We start from the raw sequence: 9,566 nt of genomic DNA on the forward strand, positions 1-9,566 counted from the left end.
AATGGATTAAACACTAAAATCAAAAACCAGATTAACTGTATGGATTTTTTTAAATGACTCAACTATATGCTATCAAAAGAGACTCAAATTAGATTGAAAGACACAAGTCGAAAACAAAAGGATAATGATGAATCACGCTAACAGTAAGCAAAGTAGAGCTATACTAATATCAGACAAAAAAAGACTTCAAGACAAAAATGTTACTGAAAAAAAGGGAAATTTTGTGACAAAAGGGTCAATTCAGAAGGAAAGATAACAATTATAAATGTTTATGAACCTAATAACAGAGCCCCAAAATACACGAAACTAAAACTGACAAAACTAAAGAGAGAAATAGACAATTCAACAATAATAGTGGAACATGTCAATACTCCACTTTCAACAATGGATAGAAACAAGCAGAAAGATCAACAAGGAAATGGAAGACTTGAAAAACACTACCAACCAACTTACTTTAACAAACATCTATAGCACACTCCACTCAACAACAAAAAAAGAGACGTTCTCCTCAAGTACACATAGTACATTCTCCAAAATAAGCCACATGCTAGGCCAATTTTAAAAAAAGCATTAATAAATTTAAAAGGATTGAAATTATACAAAGCATATTCACCAACCATAATGGAGTTAAATTAGATATAAACAATAAAAGAAAATTTAGAAAAATCCACAAATATTTGGAAATTAAACAACACATTTCTAAATAACAATAGGTCAAAGAAAAAAATTACAGTGGTAATTAGCAAGGATTCTGATATCAGCAGAAATAAAAACACATCAGGTCAAAATGCACGGGACACAGCTAATGCAAGACTTAAAGGAAACTTTATAGTGTTAAATGCCTATATTAGTAAAGAAGATGACCTCAAATCAATAATCTAAGCACTTCCCTTCAAAATGTAGGGGGGGGAAAAAAGGAAAACACATTGAAGACAATCATAAAGAAGGAAATAATAAAGATGAGAGTGGAAATTAAAGAACTATAAAACAGAAAAATTAATTTTCTAAGATAAATTTAAAGAACCAAAAGTAAGTTCTTTAAAAATACCAACAAAATTAACAAACCCTTAAGTATACAAACCCTTAGCAAGAAAAAGGAGAGAAAATACAGACCATAAAAATCAGGAATGAAAGATTACCTCTGACTCTTCAGAAATTAAAAGAATTATGAAGAAATACTATGAACAACTTTATGCCAACAAATGCAACAACTTAGATGAGAAAGTAAAAATAATACAAACAGGAAGGGAACATGGGCTGATCTCTTTGGATATGTCTTGTTTTACAATGTTGACACTGAAACCATGTAATCCTATTATGTAATTTAAAAACAAAATTAAACAAAAATAAGCAAAAGGCAGTCACCGAATAGAAAATGAACTAACCTGCACATCAGGTTGGTGGCATAACCACACAGAGAAAATAATTCCTTCAAGTTACTTTAAAATGCTGAATTTGGGGAGTTCCCTGGTGGTCTAGTGCCTAGGATGCGGCACTTTTAGTGCCGTGGCCCAGGTTCAATCCCTGGTCAGGGAACTGAGATCCTGCAAGCTGCGAGATTGCAAGCAGTGTGATGCGGCCAAAAAAAAAATGCTGAATGTTGACCACACATTTCTCCAGAGGGATACAGCCTAAGGCAGTGGTGGGGCGGTGGCGGGGGGATGGAGGAGAAGGAGCAGGTGTGGGGAGGAAGAGAACTGCAAAGAAATATCAAATAGCATTCTATAGTCTTTTTGTAAATAGAAATACTGTGGTATCATTGTTTTTTAACTATCATAGTTATATCATAGGATAAATCAAATGAGTAGTATCAGACTTTCCAATATAAAATCAAAGAAGAGCTAGTACTCTTGCATTTAATTTAGAAGCATAAGTTTTTCACTTTAAAATAAATATATGCTTATCATATTACTAAAAATACTTACGTGTGTATATATGACCTCAGAGATAGGTATGTGTGTATTTGTATTTCCTGGCTCTAACCACTGTAAACACCAAAAAGCAATAACCCAAACTGTGGTTTTTAAACATTGTTTCCACTAAAGAGAACAAGAGCTACTTTCCAAAACGCTTGATTCCACAGTGAGGTGACAAAATGTACATGAGACTAAGACACTTGTTATTCCAGCAACCCACAAAACTACCAAAAACTAATGGGGGTCTCAAAATGAACACTAGCAAACTGAACCCAACAGCATATTAAGATTACACACCATGATCAAATTGGATTTATCCAGGAATGCAAGGGTGCTTCAACGTAAGAAAATCAATGTAACACCATATTAATAGAACAAAGGAATAAAACCACGTGATCATCACAATTGACAAGAAAAGGCATTTGACAAAATTTAATATCCTTTCATGATAAAAATACTTTAAAAGGTAGGAATAGAAGGAAACTTCCTCAAAATAATGAAGGGCATTTATAAAAAACCCACAGCTAACATCATTCCAAATGGTGAAAGACTGAAAGCTTTCCACATAAGATCAGGAATAAGAAAAGGATACCCACTCTCACCACAGTTATTCAACATGGTACTGGAAGTTCTAGCCAGGGCACTTAGACGAGAAAAAAGGGATCCAAATTGGAAAGGAAGAAGTAAACTACTCTCTCTATTCAAAGATGACATGATCCTGTATACAGAAAATCCCAAAGAATCCATAAGAAAGTTACTGGAACTTAATAAATTCGGGAAAGTTGTAGAGTACAAAATCAACATGGAAAAATCAGTTACATTCCTATACATCTGCAATAACCTATCTGAAAAGGAAATTAAGAAACCAATTCCAGGGGCTTCGCTGGTGGCGCAGTGGTTGAGAGTCCGCCTGCCGATGCAGGGGACATGGGTTTGTGCCCCGGTCCGGGAAGATCCCACATGCCGTGGAGCGGCTGGGCCCGTGAGCCATGGCCGCTGAGCCTGTGCGTCCGGAGCCTGTGCTCCGCAACGGGAGAGGCCACAACAGTGAGAGGCACGCGTACCACAAAAAAAAAAAAAAAAAAAAAAAAAAGAAACCAATTCCATTTACAATAGCATCTAAAAGAATAAAATACCTAGGGATAAGTTTCATTAAGAAAGTGCAAGAATTGTACACTAAAAACTATAAAATATTGCTGAAATAAATTAAAGAAGACTTAAATAACAGGAAAGACATCTCATATTCATAGATCAAAAAGCTTAATACTGTTAAGGTATCAAGACTACCTGAAGTGATCTGCAGAGTCAATGCAATCTCTATTAAATGCCAGGAGTCTTTTATAGAAATGGAAAAGTCAATCCTCAAATTCATAAGGAATTGCAAGGCACCCAAAATAGCAAAACAATCTTGAAAAAGAAGAACTAAGTTGGAGGACTCACACTCCTAATTTTAAAACGTACTACAACACAACAACAATTAAAACAGTGTGGTACTGGCATGAGAACAGACATATAGACCAATGGGATAGAACTGAGAGTCCAGAAATAAATCCGTATCTCCACAGCCAAGTTAGTTTTGACAAGGTTTCCACATCCTATTCAATGGGGAAAGAACTGTCTCTCCAACGAACGGTGCTGGCACAAATGGATGTCCACATGCAGAAGAATGAAGTTAGACCTCTCTCTCACATAACGTACAAAAATTAACTCAAATGGATCAACAACCTAAATACTGTATAGGAGCTAAAACCATAAAACTGTTAGAAGAAAACATAAGGGTAAATCCTCATGACCTTAGATTTAACAATGGATTCTTAGACATGACACCAAAAGCACAAACAACAAAAGAAAAAACTGGACTTGATCAAAATTTTTTAAATTTGTGCTTCAAAAGATATTATCAAGAAAGCAAAAAAGCCGCCTACAGAATGGAAGAAAATATTTGCAAATACACTATCTGATTAGGGTTTAATATCCACAATATCTAAACAACTCCTAAACAAGATGACAAACAACCTAATTTAAAAATGGGCAAAGGACTTATAGACTTTTCTCCAAAGATGATATGCAAATGGCTGATAAGCACATGAAATGATACTCAATATCATTAGTCATTAGGGAACTGCAAGTCAAAAATCACAATGAGATATCACTTCACCTACTAGAATGGCTATAGTTTAAAACAAAAGAAAGAAAATTAACAAGTGGAGAGGATGTGGAGAAATTGCTAGTAGGAGTGTACTACCATGGTGCAGCCACTGTGGAGAACAGTTTTGGCAGTTCTTCATAAAACTAAACATCAAATTACAATATGACTGAGCAATTTCACTTCTAGGTGTTTACTCAAAAGAACTGAAAACAGACTCATATTTGTACACCAATATTCATTCACAGAATTATTCACAACAGTCAAAAGGCGATAACAACCCAATTATCCATCAACAGATGCACGAATACACAAAATGTGGTATACCCATTCAACGGAACATTATTCAGCCAAAAGAAGGAACAAAATTTTGACGTATGCTACAATATGGATGAACCTTGAAAACATTATGCTATGTCCAATCATAAAAGGACAAACACTGTATGATTCCACTTACATGAAATATCTAGAATAGTCAAATTCACAGAGAGAGGAAATAGATAAGAGATTGCCAGAAGTTGAAGAAGGAGGGAATGGTGAGTTAGTGCTTACTGGCTATAGAGTTTCTGTTTGGAGTGATGAGAAAGTTTTGGAAATAAATAGTGGTGATGGTTGTACAACATTGTGAATATAAATTAATGCCACTGAATTACACACTTAAAAATGGTTAAGATGTCAAATTTTATATTTTATATGTTTTTTAAACCATAAGGTAATTTTTTAAAAAACTAATTGAGTCTCGCCAAAAGTTGGATCACAAGATCCAACTTAAAGGGGCCCAACTAGCCAAAAAAATGTGACAATTTGAGTGTCAGTAAAAACTAATGAGTGACATGGAATAAACACCAAGTACATAAAAATTCATGAATCAATAATCTTATTAGATTTTTTAAAATCACTGTTCACCAGTAGAATTTGCTAGGGTATTATGGTAGATTAAGATAGCTGCAAATTCTTTCCTGCTCCTCCCCTTAATTCCAGACTGGCCTTAGTGACTTACTTGCCTGATGGAATGCAATAGAAGTAAAATTCTGAGACTTCAAGGCTAAAACATAAGAAGCTTTGCAGCTTACACAGGGGACTCTTGGAACATTCCCTCTGGGAACTCTGAGCTACCATGGAAAAAGCCCAACACTACCCTGGGACCATCATGCCTAAGGGGACATGTTTAGGCTCTCTGATAAGTAGTCCCAGGTGAGCCTATCCCAAGGTGCCAGACGTGTGTGAATCGGTCTTGGACCCTCCAGACCAGCCCATCCACCTTCTTCCACATATAACAGTACTACCAGCCAAGCCCTCCAAAATACCTGACCTATCAAATAACGATGTTTAATAAAACAGTTGTTGTTTTATGCCCCTTGAGTTTTGGGGTAATTTGTTATGCAGCAGCAGATAACCAAGCAGGCATCCGCTTATTACTCTGAAAATTGATAAAGGAAAAAAATCAAGCATTTAGCTGCCCTTCTAGGATAACTATTTCAGGGTAACTATATAGCTGATGAGGGAAGAATTCTAGCTAATAAAAGCATAAAGAATGATATCATTAGAAATGCACTGTTTTTCAACCCCTGAGGAAATCATGGCTCTAGGCAATAATCATCAGCGGACTATAAAACCTCAGGTGCAAGGTTTTTAAGAGAAGGGATTAGGCACATACCACTGGAACACGCACACCTGCCAAACACATCCCCACGACCCCACACACAAAAGCACACACAACAGATAAACTGCAGGAAATAAAAAGTGGGAAGCCATTATACAACCGAAGAGGCTTAAAGGACATAATCGAATACAATGTAAGGACTTTTGTTTACATGCTAATTCAAATAAGCCAAGTGGAAAAAGCCATCTTTGGATACAACCTGAGACGTCTGAATGTGGATGGAAAATTAATGATATTAAGGAGTTACTATTCATTTCTTTTGGTATGATAATGGAATAGTAGTTATGTTTTTTAAAAAATAAGTACTTAGTGATGAAAACTGAAGAAATTACAGACAAAATGGCATGATGATTTCTAGTCCTGCTTTAAAATTCTCCAGGAAAATAAAACACACTCTTACCCTCAAATTCCTGCAATTATAACAATATTGCCAAAATGCCGGTAACTATCAAAGCTGGATGATAGGTACACGGGGGTTCACTATACCATTCTCTTCTGTAAAGTTTGAAAATGTCTGCTATGAAAAATGTTGTAACTACTCAGTTATCGATTAGAACTGAACTTATGGGTTAATGTGGGGACAACTGCCATCTCTGTAATATTGATACTTTCCATGGTGAATATGGTACATCAGTGCATTTACTGATGTCTCCTTTTATGTCTTTGTGAAGGCTTTGCATGTTTTTCTTTTTAATTTAGCCTTAGGTAATATATATATTATGCTATCTTGAATATAGAATATTCTTTACAAAATATTTCTATTGTTCTTTTATTGGATACATATCTACTTTTAAATATTTTTTAATACATATTGGGTACAATTATTTCCTTGTGGGAAGAAATCTTTTACTCTACAATAGAAAAACTAAAAAGAAGAAAACATAGCTTCACTTCATAGAATGTACTTAAAAGCAGAATTTCAAGGGACAACTTTATTCCACAAAATGAGGCATCCTTTTAGCTCCAACACTGCAATAAGCAAACTGCTTATATTCAAAGTGCATTTCTAAGTCCTGCACAAGGAATAAAGGTCATGCGGGGGTTGACAGGACAGAGGAAAAGAATGACAGGAAAGACATTTTAAGAGCTGACTTCCGTAGAGTCTGTTATTTCCCTGGCCAGCCCAGGGCAAAAATTACAAGAAACAAATTGCAAAAGACATGGTGCCACTGTATGCAACCTTCCTTCTAGCTCTTTCTTGTCCCTTCTCAGTTTGATATTAAGTTTGATTTTGTGTTCAAGGTCTTTTCACTCCATTCTAAATCTCACCTGGCACAAAAGGTTTAAGAAGTACCCACGGAGCTATCATAGCTAACTTAAACCTCCAGAATTCCAAATTTGGAAAACAGCCATCGTAGGCACTGGCTCTGTGGAAGAGTAACATTTTCTATTGGGTTTTTAAATTAATTTGCTAGAGTCCCTTATCTAATTTTTACTTGTTAGAAGATGAATTCATTCCCTAGAGCTGCCATAACAAAATACCACAAACTGGATGGCTTAAAACAACAGAAATTTATTCTCTCACAGTTCTGGACACCAGAAGTCCAAGATCAAGACTGTTGGCAGGGTCCGTTCCTTCTTGGGGGCTCAGAAGAAGAATCTCTCCATGCCTCTCTCCTAGCTCCTGGTGGCTGCCAACAATCCTTGGTGTTCCTTGGCTTGTGACAGCATAACTTCTATCTCTGCTTCTGTCATCATGTGGTATTCTCCCTGTGTGTCCCTGGGGTCCAAATTCCCCTCATTGTATAGGGGAATGTCACTAGATTGGGGCCACCTAATCCTGTATGACCTCATCTCAACCTCATTATATTTGCAAAGACCCTATTTCCAAATAAGGTCACATTCACAGGTTCCAGGGTAAACATGAATTGGGGGGTGGAGGGAGGAGCACTATTCCACCTAGTACAGGAGAGACACCAAAAAGCTTTTCAAAATGAGAAGGCATAGTTTTTATATACTGGCTTAGATCACTGTAATTACATCAGTTACGTTATTGTCGGTGGTAAACATTTTGAAAACTGATGAGCAAATCCAAACTCTTGTACATATGACACGTTTGACACTCTAAATAAACAAACATGGTTCTCCACAACCTTGCTATTCAAAGTATGGTCGTTAGGGCAGGCTGTCAGAAAGGGCAGGCTGGAACTCTAGGGCATGCACTGAAGCTGCAGTCCACAGGCAGAATTTCTTCTCGTATTTTTACCATAAGCAGCAAGAAAAAACCTAACAGCACTTTCAACACTTTGCTCGGAAATGTCCTCAGCTAGATACTCAAGTTCATCACAAGTTCTGCTTTCCATAAAACTGCAGCAATTTATTCTCTTAACAGTCCTGGAGGCCAGAAGTCCAATATATGAGTAAAAAAGGGCAAAAGTCAGGCTTCCGTGGTGGCACAGTGGTTAAGAATCTGCCTGCCAATGCAGGGGACACGGGTTCGAGCCCTGGTCCAGGAAGATCCCACACGCCACGGAGCAACTAAGCCCATGCGCCACAACTACTGAGCCTGCGCTCTAGAACGCGCAAGCCACAACTACTGAGCCTGCGTGCCATAACTACTAAGTCTGCGTGCCACAACTACCGAAGGCCTCGCGCCTAGAGCCTGTGCTCCACGACAAGAGAAGCCACCACAATGAGAAGCCTGCACACCGCAACAAAGACCCAACACAGCCAAAAAATAAAAAATAAAATAATAAACAATTTTTTTAAAAAAGGGCAAAAGTCAGCCAGAGCCTCACTCTCTCTGGAGCCTCCTGGGGAGGATCCATTTCCCTGCCTTTTCCAGCTTCTAGATCTGCATTCTTTGGCTTCCTGCCCCCTTACTCATCTTCAAAGCTAGGGGTGTACCGTCTTCTGTCTCTGATTCTACTTCCCTCTGCTTCTGTCACGTGGCCTTCTTCTCTTTTGAAGTCAAATCTGCCTCTTATAAGGACACTATACTTGGGGCCCACCCAGATAATCCAGGATGATCTCCCCATTTCAAGATCCTCAACTTAATCACACATTCACAAGTTCCAGGGGTGAGGACCTGGATACCTTTGGGAGCCATTATTCAACCTTCCACACTCACCTAGCTCTTCTCCCCCGGATCCTTTCCCTCTGCCCTCATTTCTCCTAGAGTTGGCGCCTTCCTGTCCCTCTGTTAGCTTTTAGCTGAAATGCCACTTCCTCTGAGAGGCCTTTCCACACTGCTCTATCTAAAAGTTGACCCATCTCTACCACAGCAGTGATTCTCTATCACAGCATGTTGCTCTATTGCTCTCCCAGGAGGTATCACACCTTCTACTGATTTTCTTTACTCATTGGTTTGCTTGTTGATTGTCTGCTTTCTCCACTGGAACGTAAACTCCATTTGAGCAAGTTACCTCCTCTTTACCATTCTCTACTGCAGCATCCAGCGTGGTGCCTGACACACAGTATGTATTCAATAATATTTGTTGAATATGACAGAATTCCCTTTAATTATATATTTATATTCCATAAATACTACATTATATTTATATGATATACAAATATATGTGTAGCATGCATACTATTAAAAATTCTATCTTTATTTATAAACCTAAGTATCCATCGAGAGATGATGGATAAAGATGTGGTACATATATACAATGGAATAATACTCAGCCATAAAAAATGAAATAATGCCATTTGCAGCAACATGGATGGACTTAGAGATTGTTATACTAAGTGTAGTAAGACAAATATCACATGATATCACTTATATGTGGAATCTAAAAAAAATGATACAAATGAACTTATATACAAAACAGAAATAGACCCGCAGACATAGAAAACAAACTTATAAGGGAAAAGAATCTGAAAAAGAATAGATATATGT

The 9,566-nt window shown here is 37.3% G+C and overlaps 1 non-coding gene across 1 annotated transcript; it reads left to right on the forward strand.

Annotated features, from left to right (window-relative positions):
- The first annotated feature begins 1,464 nt into the window (after positions 1-1,464).
- TRNAK-UUU lies at positions 1,465-1,536 on the forward strand. Its single transcript has one exon. It is a non-coding gene; the product is annotated as a tRNA-Lys (tRNA).
- The last annotated feature ends 8,030 nt before the right edge of the window (positions 1,537-9,566 follow it).

This window comes from Phocoena sinus, chromosome 15 (genome assembly GCF_008692025.1).
Source record: "Phocoena sinus isolate mPhoSin1 chromosome 15, mPhoSin1.pri, whole genome shotgun sequence".
NCBI classification, from domain to species: domain Eukaryota; kingdom Metazoa; phylum Chordata; class Mammalia; order Artiodactyla; family Phocoenidae; genus Phocoena; species Phocoena sinus.